The sequence below is a fragment of the Bos javanicus genome, chromosome 22, assembly GCF_032452875.1.
Source record: "Bos javanicus breed banteng chromosome 22, ARS-OSU_banteng_1.0, whole genome shotgun sequence".
Lineage (NCBI taxonomy): Eukaryota > Metazoa > Chordata > Mammalia > Artiodactyla > Bovidae > Bos > Bos javanicus.
The window spans coordinates 3160515-3172628 of NC_083889.1; the positions used below are offsets into that span (position 1 = coordinate 3160515).

Consider the following 12114-nt stretch of genomic DNA (forward strand, 5'->3'; position numbering starts at 1 on the left):
TTTCATCCCAAGGAGGTTGAAAGATTTTAGCTGCAAAATGAAGAGATCAGAAGAAAAACAGCTTTATGAAAAAACACCCCCATCTTTATGGTCTCATTTGGAAGAACAGACCCCCCCTGCAGGATTTCTGATCTCCCCTCCAAAGGCGATCACTTTTAATGGGCAACCACGAGGATGAGAAGCAAGAAGAAGGTACAAAGAGAAAAGTACAGACTGCAGTCTTCGGTTCTCTGCAGTTTGGGGGGAAAGAGATCCCAGCTGCCAATGTGGATAATTTGCAAACCAGCCATCAGGCCCTCTGCTGACCATAAATGCCTTTGCCCATCAGACAGCATTGCTCCCTGTTGTAATCCAAGCAGCTAGGGGAGGGGGCAAACAGGCCTGCCATCCCCGGGCTGACTGTAAGGGGGCCCTCTAGGAGCGCACCTGACTTCTCTGTGTGTGATGATGTCGTCTTAGCACCAACTGTGGCTTGAGTAACATGTTTAAAAATTTCTGTTGTTGGAATGCTTGAGTGTCAGCCTGAAGTGCTTTTATTTTGTTCAATAACTGCCACCAATTTGCTCTCGCAAAACCCGCTTTCTTATTTCTAATGAAAGAATCCCACTTGAAGTTTTTACAAGTCTTGGTGTTATCCCCTTAAACACTTAACATGTCAATGTCTTATTTAAGTTGTATTTATTCATCTCACCCACCCTTCCTCCTTCTCAACATTCAGCACTCTACAGAGCAGCTGGACACCCACCATCCCGACTGCCAATACTGCCCGGCCCTCAGGAACAGGCTGTCTCCTGTTTCCTGCCCAGTGTCACCAACAAAGGATGAGACGCCTGCAGCCGATGCCGGGAGGGTTTGTGGGCTGGGCTCTGAGGATCAGGTGCTGCTCTGGAGTGGGGAGGATTGAGCAGCAGAAGCACTTAGGGAAGCCAAGAGACTAATTGAATTGTAAAGCCCTCCTCTCAGCAAGAGTGCAGCAGTTTATTATATATAGGAAAGTGTTATTTTCAGTAGCGCTGAGCATCCATTGTCTTGCTTCTCTTGGTAGTTGGGGGTTCGCATGGCTCAGTGGGCGCCTGGTGGTAGCTCATCACTGTTCATCGACACCAGGTGTGCACAACAGCAAACTCCCTTGTCTTTGGTAGTTTGCTGACTTTGAGTGACATAAAAACCATGACTTTACACACATTTGAAAACTTTATAAAGTGGTCTTCAAGGTCAGAGAACAGAATATATTGTACTTAACTATTTATCAGCTTTATATCTCACTTTAAGATATTAAACCTAGGGCATATATTCCTCTCCCTGAAAATGTTAGGGTTAGACCTGTAATGTAACTCTCGGGTTGTACGAGCTGCCTGTTAAAACCCAGCTCGGGTTGTACGAGCTGCCTGTTAAAACCCAGCTTCCTTCCTCTTCCTTGACCTGTTTGTCTTTCATGGTGAAAGGACGGCTGTGTCTCTGAAACTTTGTGAGCTTTCTACAAAGGAGGGACTGGAAAATGATGGCTAAGATTTTTCCAGCTTTAAGCATCTGGTCTTTCCCCATGGAGTTCAAGGCACATTCTGCATTAAAGAAAAAAAGGAATTTGATTCCTTCAGTGTTCTGTTTTCACTAAGATTGTGTGGTGGTGAGATTGTGTGCTGACAGATTTGGAGCTTGTTCCTGTGAATTTAACCCGTCTTCTTTTTCCGGCTTCTTTTGGCTACATGGGTAGGCAAAAATAGGCATTTTACCTAATCATTTAAGGATCATCTCTGTCTTTAATAATAGCAGGGACAACAATGGTATTAACTGACTAGGGAGTATATTAACTTTATAATTTTCAACGTGTGTGTGTGTGTGTGTGCGCGCGTGCGTGCATGTGCATATTTTCTACTGTGGCTTCTGGTATTTTGATAGATTTAGTTGCAAAGTTAAACAGCAAGATGAAGGGTTTTCACGTCTATGTACTTTGATATTCTATTAACAAACATAAGCCCAGATATTAATTTACATCTGGGTTATGCATTTCAGAACATTTAAAATTTTGTTTTCTTTTCATGGAAATGAAAATATAACTGTTAGTCTTCAGAGTATATTTATGCTGTAATGGTTTATTTTTCATCCTAGCAAATAAGTGGCTGACTTCCTGGGGAAGGCATATTTTGGTGATTAGCATGTTTGACCTGTCATTTTTCGGAAGTCTTTGGGGCATTGCATTTGTTGCTCCTGATGATGGGTTTGGGGTCTGTGTCCATCCACAGGGAGCTTCCCTGATAGTGCAGTTGGTAAAGAATCTGCCCACAATGCAGGAGACCCGGTTTGATTCCTGGGTCAGGAAGATTCACTTCAGAAGGGATAGGCTACCCCCTCCTGTATTCTTGGGCTTCCCCTGTGGCTCAGCTGGTAAAGAATCCACCTGCAATTCGGGAGACCTGGGTTCGATCCCTGGGTTGGAAAGATCCCTTGGAGAAGGGAAAGGCTACCCACACTAGTATTCTGGCCTGGAGAATTCCACGGACTGTATAGTCCATGGGATTGCAAAAAGTCAGACATGACTGAGTGACTCACTTTCACTTCCATCACAGAATGAGAGACAGTAGACATGAGAACATCAGGTGTGGAGCTGGGACACTAGATTCAAGCCCTGGGAATCTTCCTGAGCCTCCTATCCTCTGCCTGCAGCAATTGTGTGTGTGCTTCTCCCAGGCACCGGGGTTGCTGTGAAGGACATACTGCGTAACAGATGCAGAAGGGCTATAAAAGCCAACTGCGCACGTGTGTGCTAATTTGCATCAGTCATGTCCAACTCTTTGCAATCTTATGGACTGTAGCCCACCATGCTCCTCTGTCCGTGGGATTCTCTAGACACGAGTACTGGCGTGGGTTGCCATTCCCTTTTCCAGGGGATCTTCCAGAACCAGGAATCAAAGCCACGCCTCTTATGTCTCCTGCATTGGCAGGCAGTTCTTTACTGCTAGCATCACCTGGGAAATCCTTGAAAGCCACTCAGTGGAGCAAAGAAAAGGCAGCAAAAGTAAATGATACTACTGTAGCTCAGGGTAAGCAATTTGGGGCCTAAGGGTAAACCAGCTATCTACTTGCTTTTGTAAATAAAGTTTTATCAGATGACAACTGTATTCAATTATTTATGGGTGATCCATGGCTGCTGCTGCTGCTAAGTCACTTCAGTCGTGTCCGACTCTGTGCGACCCCATAGACGGCAGCCCACCAGGCTCCCCCGTCCCTGGGATTCTCCAGGCAAGAACACTGGAGTGGGTTGCCATTTCCTTCTCCAGTGCATGCAAGTGAAAAGTGAAAGTGAAGTCGCTCAGTCGTGTCCGACTCTTAGCGACCCCATGGGCTGCAGCCCACCAGGCTCCTCCATCCATGGGAGTTTCCAGGCAAGAGTGCTGGAGTGGGGCGCCAGTGCCTCCTCCGGATCCATGGCTGCTTTCATGCAATGGCAGAGCTGACTGCTTGCTACAAAGACCACATGGCCTATAAAGCGTGAAATAGCGAACTGTTTCCAGGGAAGTGTGCCAGTCCTTGTTCAGAGCATGCACTGCTTGGGTGGAATTCTAGTCCTTGTTACAGATCATGCACTGCTTGGGTGGAATTCTCATATACAAGGAGGATATACACACCCAGTGTGAAGTTTTAGGAGGAACTGTAGTTTATTTGAGGTTGTTGAGGGATGAATTCTTTGATTAAGAATGGCAGCTAATAAAGAAGTAATGACAGAATTAGAAAATCCCCATTTTGACAGTCCCTGTGAAACTACCAACCCAGACAAGGATCATCAATGGATATTAAAGTCTTTATGGAAAGTGTTGGTGGGGAAAAGTATACTCACACATCATGAAAACATGATACCACAAATTACTTGCTAATTGTAAAAAGAAACATACAGTGTTCATAAGGGAGAGATACTGTGATAACTGCTTATCCGTGTAGTCAGATTTATCAGTAAAAGTGAGACAGGTGGGTGCGGGGTGCCTCATAAGATGGTGCAAGGCTTTGGAAAACCACTGTCTATGAAACCTTCTTGATGGAGATGTACAAGGTGAAATTAATTATGACGTAGACGTGACTTCCAGTTTATGGGAAATACTGAGGATACAGGAACCAGAAGGACACAAAGAGTAAGCAACCAGACGAATCTAAAAACCAGCAACATGGCAAGATTCTTCTGGATTATTAGAGACAGGACAACCATATTTAACGTGGGACCCTTGACTGGGTTTGGTGTGAACAAGGAAACCTATAACAGATGTTAGGAGCAGGTTGGGGCAGTTTGAATCTAGGCTGGACATTGGATGTTATGAGAGAATTGTTGCTAGTTGTCAGTGTGATCATGACATGATCATGTGATGTATGCTGATGTGTTTTGAATTACTTTCAAATGCTTGGGATAAGCACACACATAAACACATACACAAAACGTGGCAATAGGTTAATAATTCAGATCTAGGTGACAGGGCTGTGGGAGTTCATTGCAGTATTCTTTTAATTTTTCTGCTTCAGTGGTGTCTGACTCTTTGCAACCCCATGGACTAGAGCCTGCCAAGCTCCTCTGTCCATGGGATTCTCCAGGCAAGAACACTGGAGTGGGTTGCCATGCCCTCCTCCAGGGGATCTTCCCAACCCAGGGATCGAACCCCCATCTTCTACGTTGCAGGCAGGTTCTTTATCTCTGAGACATCAGGGAAGCCCTCGTTTCTATGTTTGAGCGTTTTAAAAAAAAACATGGAAAGCAAGCCCAACAAGCCATTCTTGTTCGTGTCCTGGATGGAGTGCGGAGACCAGGGAGTTGGTGTCTGGAGGAGGAACAGCCTGGTTTGTGGACACTGGTTGATGATGCTGTGCTGTTTGTGCTCTCGTGCCCCTGCCCAGCCCCTCAGGAGAAAGAATTAGAGAGAAAATATTCTCTTGTCATGATTTTTTTCCTTCAAATAAATGTTCATTCCTCCTGGTGATTCATCCAGCCAAGGAACCCTGTCAAGCCATCTCCTTCCTTTATTAAATTTCATCTGACTCATTGTCAGCCATCATTCTAGCCTGTCCAGATCTTTAGAACTTTGGTTCACTCATTCAGTCTATGAGTTATCTTTTCCAGTTTTGTGATGTCTGAATGGCCATGAGCTCGCTTTCTGGGTTTCATCTGCGTAGGTGATACAGGCATGCCATGGGAAGCCTCCTGGAGCGTGCGTGCTTCCAGGCTGCAGTGGGCCTGTGCCTCAGTCCCCTCTGGGTCCCAGGATTGAGCTAACGACACGCACACCCTGCCAGGCCTTCCCCAGAACCCCTCGTGCGTGTCACACCCTCTGGGCTTCAGCTTTTCCTCCAGCTACTGCTGCTGTGACCTCCTTGGTGTGGATTCTCCTGGCTCCACCCGGGTGGCCCCCCGACCGTGCCTGGCCTGTCCCGAGACCTCCCTGTTGACACAGAGGCAGGGGCTGCCCTAAGGACCACATGTTCAGCCTGGGAACGTGGGCTGCCCTGCCCTGTGGGACACAGCTTTGCGCGGAGGGAGACTGAAGCCTGAAGGTGCGTTTTTGCTCCGTGCCCGGGCGCGGCCTGAGTGGCACTGATCTGGTGGCACCTGGTGGCTGCTGTGCTGGCCCTGCCTCCTTCCCACCACATTCCCTGGGACTCTCACTCCCATGTCTCTCTGAACCATGCAAATTCCCGGAAATTCAGGCAAAAACAGGCTCCACTGTCATCTCCCTTCAGGGTGTCCCCAAGAGTGTGGTGAAGGGAGCACCCGTCTCCTAGACCCCCAGGAGGCTCCGTTCTGAGTCATCCACACAGCAGCCCTTCCCCGTGCACCCATGCACGTCAAGGACACGCAGTACGCAGGCCACCAACAGTTTTAACATTTAAATTAATTTTGCCATTGATTATATGAGGTCAAGATTTTTTCAAAAAACGGTATTGTGGTGGTGGTATTTTTTCCATCTTGAACAACAGAAGTATTTCTTCTAAGTCATGATTCTTCTAGTTCATGACTGTGTGTGTACAATTGCTATTTCAACCTTCTTGCTTCTGCAATCGGCTTTTTCACTTTTTAAAAATCTGTCCTTTTATTCTTTTTTGTTTTTTTGCTGTCATTCTAAATATTTCTACAAGTCACAGAGAGTGTGATTGATGGACTTATATGTTGTTGGTCATAAATTATTTTAAGGCATCATTGTTTTTAACAACATTTCATTTAATTTTTAATTAACTGTTTCACTCGGACAATTTACCGCTTTAACCTCTCTGTGCCTCAGTTTATGCGTCTGCATAATTAGCGCAGTAACGGTAGTGCTTACCTCAGAAGATCATTGTGAAGATTGAGTGAATTAAAATATATAAAAGCAATTAGGAAAGTACTTGGCAATTAGTGAGCTCAATAAATATGAATTGATATGATTATGAATTATTATTAAATTTATTAGTACCACTAGACTTCTTTTCCAGAGCTGCTTTTCCCTATAGCAAGCTCCATACAGCACACCTATAAATATGATGGGAGGTTCAGTGTCCAGAGCAGCTAAACGAGCATAAAATTATAGCCCCAAACACGCGCTACTTACTTCAGTCTTCATTCAAAGCATATATACACACGCTGCAACTGGTACTAACAGATTTTTGATCTGTTTTTGGGGGTCGGAGGTAATTGGAAGCATGTTACTGGAAAGATGGGGAGTGTTCCTTGACTGAACAGCTGGGATGCTGGTGGCGCCCCTGCTGTGACGAGGAAGGCCGAGTGAGGGACGGACGGACAGACTGCAGGGAGGAGGACGGCGCCCTGGCACAGGCGTCAGTCAGCTGCAGAGGATAGTTGGGAAGGCCCTGGTCACGCACTTCTGTGGAAGGAACGGGAAAGACCGTGTCTCCCATGTGTCCAGTCCCTCTAAACGGGAGAGTGTAGGGACCCAATAGGGGTCTATGCTTTCTGAGATGAATATTGGAGGAAGTGGGTATTGGGGTGTAAATTTGAAAACCATCAAGTACCTAATTAGGCGGATGGGCTTCCCTGGTGGCTCAGATGGTGAAGTATCTGCCTGTAATGCAGGCAACCTGGATTCAGTCTCTGGGTTGGGAAGATCCCCTGGAGGAGGAAATGGCAACCCACTCCAGTCTTCTTGCCTGGAGGACCCTGTGGACAGAGGAGCCTGGCCGGCTGTGGTCCCTGGGGTCACAAAGAGTCTAACACGACTGAGCGACTAATACTTTCACTTTCTAATTAGGCAGAAGTTAATTTTAATCTTTATCAAGGCCTATTAAAGATCTCCCTAATTGAGATAGGCTTCTTTCATTAAGAAGATGGGGGAAAATCTAATTGTTTTTTCCTCTAAACACTCTGGTTCACTCTGAGCTCCCTCATAGTTATTAAACTGATCTTTTAAAACTTTCCAAGAGCACTTTTGCAAGTGGTTCCCCACACGTGCCTTCCTGTTTTTCTATTTGAAGCACAGAGGCAGATGAACTTGATCATCTCTGAAGGTGTATAAGATTATACACTTTTTCTAGAAATTGGTCTCAGAGACCCATTTAGTTAAGGCAGCCACTCTTAAGAGGGGCTCAGAAGGGCTACAACATCTAAGGGGTGGCAAAGCTCTGAGCTGTGTTCTGTACACTCGCCCTTGTGGGTGAGAGCTGGAATGCCAAGGTCATGTGGGCCCAGAGCCTGTGTCTCCCATCACAGCCCAGGCAGAGAAGTCCTCAACCATGTGAACCAGCGAAGCGGCTCCAGTACCTTCTCTGTCTGTGAAATTTTTGATCTTGAAGAAAGTTTTGTCTTGTGCTTTTTTCCCCTTTTAAAATTTTACATCATATTAGCTTCTGCTGAAATGCCCTGGGAGGACTGCCTGCAGATGCGTTTTGCTGGTCAGAGCAGGGGTTTTGCTTCCTTTCGCTCTGCCTGGGATGGTTTCCCAGCAGTTATGCTGAAGCCCCTTGGTGTGAGAGCCTGCCAAGTCTGTAAAGGCGTCATCATTTACTCTTTTAATATTCTCCAGCAATGGCGCTTGTGCTGCTTGCTTGAAACAAAGGCGTTGAACTCGAGCCCCAGAGAGCTCTCTGCGGGGCACCTGCAGCAGAGAGCATTTGCTAACTGCAGTCTCAGTTTCTCCTTGACTGTTCGAGTCACATGGCCGCCTTTTGCCAAATATCAGCAGTTCCTATCAGATGAGACATGTCACCTTTTGGGCTGATCAGAGGAAACTCCTTGAACTCATCAGACCAGAAAGCAAGGGAAGAGAGCACTTTGCACGATTAAAATAAATGGCAAGATCTGGGTTCAAGTCCCTGAAGGCAGGAGAATAGGAGATGATCTGAAGTCTGGCAGCCCTGCTGGGAGGTGACAAATATACTTCTTCCACCGCACTGTTGAGCTGGGAATGTGAGGCTTGTTTAAAAAAAAAACAAAAAACACAAAGACTGAGGGCAAGCCGTTTCTGGACCTGGCTAAGTAGGAGGCACCGTCATGGGAGCTGACATCCTCCACAGCAAGGGGTGAAAGGTTTGAGGCAAGAAACCTAAGAGCCAGGACATCTACCTAAGGCTGTTGGTCAAGCTGTGCAGGTTTCTGGTCAGACAAACCAACTACACCTTCAATCAAGTTGTTCTGAAGAGATTGTTCAGGAGTGGCACCAACTGGCCACCTCCGCCCTTTCCCAGATGATACTGAAGACGAAGATTCCTGCAGGGGAAGGCAAAACAGCTGCGGTTGTGGGGACTGTAACCCATGATGTGCGTGTGTCCAGAAAATGAAAATGTTAGTTGCTCAGTCGTGACTAACTCTTTGCAACCCCAGCGTAGCCCACCAGGCTTCTCTGTCCATGGAATTTTCCAGGTAAGCATACTGGAGTGGGTTGCCATTTCCTTCTCCAGGAAATCTTCCCAATCAGGGATGGAACCTGAGTCTCCTGCATTGAAAGCAGATTCTTTACCGTCTGAGCCACCAGGGAACCCAAGTGTATGTCCAGGAAGTGCCCAAATTGAAGGTGTGTGCCCTGTGAGTGAGCAGCGGCACTCAGAGCTGCATCCTCAAGGCTGGGGACAAGACCCTTACCTTCGAACAGCTGTCTCTGGACTTCCCCAAGGGCTGTGGTACTGTCTTCTCTGGTCCTCGCAAAGGCCGAGAGGTGCACAGGCGTTTCGTACATGAACCCCGAAGAGCCACACCAAATACTGTGTAAGCTCCGAGGGCCAGAAGTTTGAGTGCACCAGATGCCTAGGAGCCAGCTGGGGCTACAGAACTAACCCTAGGTTCTACCTTGCTATGAAAAAGATTTTGGATACTAAAAAAAAAAAAAAGACAGGGCAAACTTGATTTTGGGGAAACCCACAGGTTACTTGAGCTTCCCAGGTGGCACTTGTGGTAAAGAACCCTCCTGCCAATGCAAGAGATGGAGATGTAAGAGACATGGGTTCCATCCCTCAGTTGGGAAGATTCCCTGGAAAAGGGAATGGCAATCCACTCCTGTATTCTTGCCTGGAGAATCCCATGGAAGAGGAGCCTGGCAGGCTACAGTCCATGGGATCACCCAGAGTCGGACACGACTGAAGGGACTTAGCACACAGGCCCAGGTTACTATTTCCCTGGAGATGGAGACGGTCTCCAGGGAAGATGGAGCTGATAGACCTCATGGAGGCGGCCTGGCTCACCTTCAATCCTGAATCGTCTTCACTCATTTTCTCTCTCCACCCATCCCCAAGGCTGCCTCACATTTTTTTGTTTTTATTTTGATGTGGACCATTTTTAAAGTCTTTGTTGAATTTGTTACGGTATTGTTTCTGTTTTATGTTTTGGTTTTCTGACCACAAGGCACGTGGGATCTTATTTCCCTGCAAGGATTGAACCCGCATCCTCTGCATTGGAAGGCAAAGTCTTAACCACTAGACCACCAGGGAAGTCCCCCCAATTTCTTTTTTTTTTCTTAAGAAATAAATGCTGACTCTTCTACTTTTAGTGTCTGCACACTTGCATGCATTTTAGATGGAGGGAAACAGCGTGATTGGGTTTTTATACTGTACTTCCCTGGTGGCTCAGATGGTAAAGCGTCTGTCTATGATGCGGGAGACCTGGGTTCAATCCCTGGGTTGGGAAGATCTCCTGGAGAAGGAAATGGCAGCCCACTCCAGTATTCTTGCCTGGAAAATCCCATGGACGGAAGAGCCTGGTAGGCTACAGTCCATGGGGTCGCAAAGAGTCGGACGCGACTGAGCGACTTTGTTTCTTTTCACCCTTACAAGTGTAGATCTTTCTACATTTCCTGTTCCTCACTTGCAAAATGGAGATGATGATTTCCACCCCAGTGTCAGAATTAAATATGAGTAGGAGGAATGGCCCCCTGAAGGATACCGGGGCTTTGGAGGAAAAGCAGACCTGTTTGCATGCTGCTTTTCTCTTAGCTGTGTGACTCAGGGCAAATCATTTTACTTCTCTGGGCCTCAGTGGCCCCAGATGTGTAACTGAGGGAGTGGCTTTGTTCTGAATGGTTGTAAATGACGTGGAGAATCTTGAGCACAGTGCATGGCGCCCCAAACATGCTCAGTGCGCAGTAGCTGCTCTCATTGAGGACGTTTTTATATCAGTGCATATCCTGACTCTCAAACTTACCATATTTCAAAATTCAGTATGTGTTGGCCTGGCCTTGAGCTTGTCTAGACAAGGGGAAGCTGTCAGCACTTCATCATACCCTGGCCTCTTAGTGAAATTTCGGGCCGTTGGCCCTGACGGCGGCATTGCGGAGGGCCTGGGAGCCAGAGCCACGAGGCTGGCCTTGCTGGCAGGACCCAGCGAGCACCAGGCCCTCTGCTTCAGGGGTGGGGGGTCTTGCTCGACCTTGGTGTTTCGTGGCTGCCAGTTCTCAGGGCAAGATATTAATTCAATGGAGTCCCAGTATCAGGATTTCTAAAGCCAAAGTCAGGTGAGTGTGTCTTGGGTGTTACTTTAGTCCTTTTTCACACGTGAGAAGGTGGTTATGGATGGTCCATAGTCGTTGAGGTCCTGGGTTGTCCTGTCATGGAAGCAAGAGATACAGGTGCACTGCTGACCCCTGGACTGGACCCAGGTGGGCTCTGAGAGCAGGATGTTGATCATTATTGCATAAAATAGACAGTAGACAGAAATTTCAGGAAATGAAAGGAGCATATCTTGAGTACAGAGACAGACACGAATATTCACTCCAGGGGTCCTACCTACTGCCTGTCCTAGGGCGAGCATCACCTTAGAGCATTTCATTAAGTTCCCAGCAGATGCCCAGTGCTGTGCCTGGCACTTTGTGCACATTACCCTCAATCCCCCAACCCCCCAGAGTCCGTGGTTGAACTTTAGTGTTGTAGGTGGAAAAACTGAGGCTCAGGAGCTTGGCTGCATCATGGCCATGGAACTAGGGGAAGAGCTTTGTTTAAACCCAGGTTTCTCTGAGGCCAAGTCCAAGCTCTGCACTCTTGAAGTGCTATGTATTACGTTCTCGGGGAGAAAGGAAAGGCGCTTCAAAGGGTACTTTGGAAACTGTATCTCTGCAGGGCTGATATGGGGATGGGTGCTGATGGTTTTGCCTGGGGAGAAGTAACCCTGAAGTAAACCCTCTTGCTTGAGCAGCACAAGGAGAGGAAAGAGGATGAAGAGATGCTAATATTCACTAAGTGGTAAGGCGTGGAGACCACTCACCCTAACCATCCTGGCCTTAAGCCTGAAGCAGGCTCTTGGAGGCCCCAGATGTGGCTGCTGTTAGCAATTATTATTGTTATTTTTTTTTTTTTACTGTTTTTTAAATTATTTATCTTGCCTGTGCTGGGTCTTGTTGCTGCACATGGCGTTCCCTAGTTGCAGCGAGTCAGGGCTGCTCTCCAGTTGGGGTACACAGGCTTCTCACTGTGGTGGTCTCTCGGACTGCAGAGCACAGGCTCACTAGTTGGGGCACGTGGACTTAGTTGCTCTGGGGTGTGTGGAATCTTCCTGGACCAGGGATCGAACCTGTGTCCCTTGCATTGGCAGCAGATTCTCAGCCACTGAACCGCTGGGGAAGTCCTACTGTTAGCATTTAGATGCTGGATCGTGGGGAGGTTCCAGAAAGTTCCCAAAGATAGACCAAGGACTATCAGGTTGGGGGCCACACAGAGAGATTCAGGATT

The 12114-nt window shown here is 47.3% G+C and overlaps 1 pseudogene; it reads left to right on the forward strand.

Annotated features, from left to right (window-relative positions):
• The first annotated feature begins 8267 nt into the window (after window positions 1-8267).
• Window positions 8268-10892, forward strand: LOC133235633 (large ribosomal subunit protein eL18-like; annotated as a pseudogene).
• The last annotated feature ends 1222 nt before the right edge of the window (window positions 10893-12114 follow it).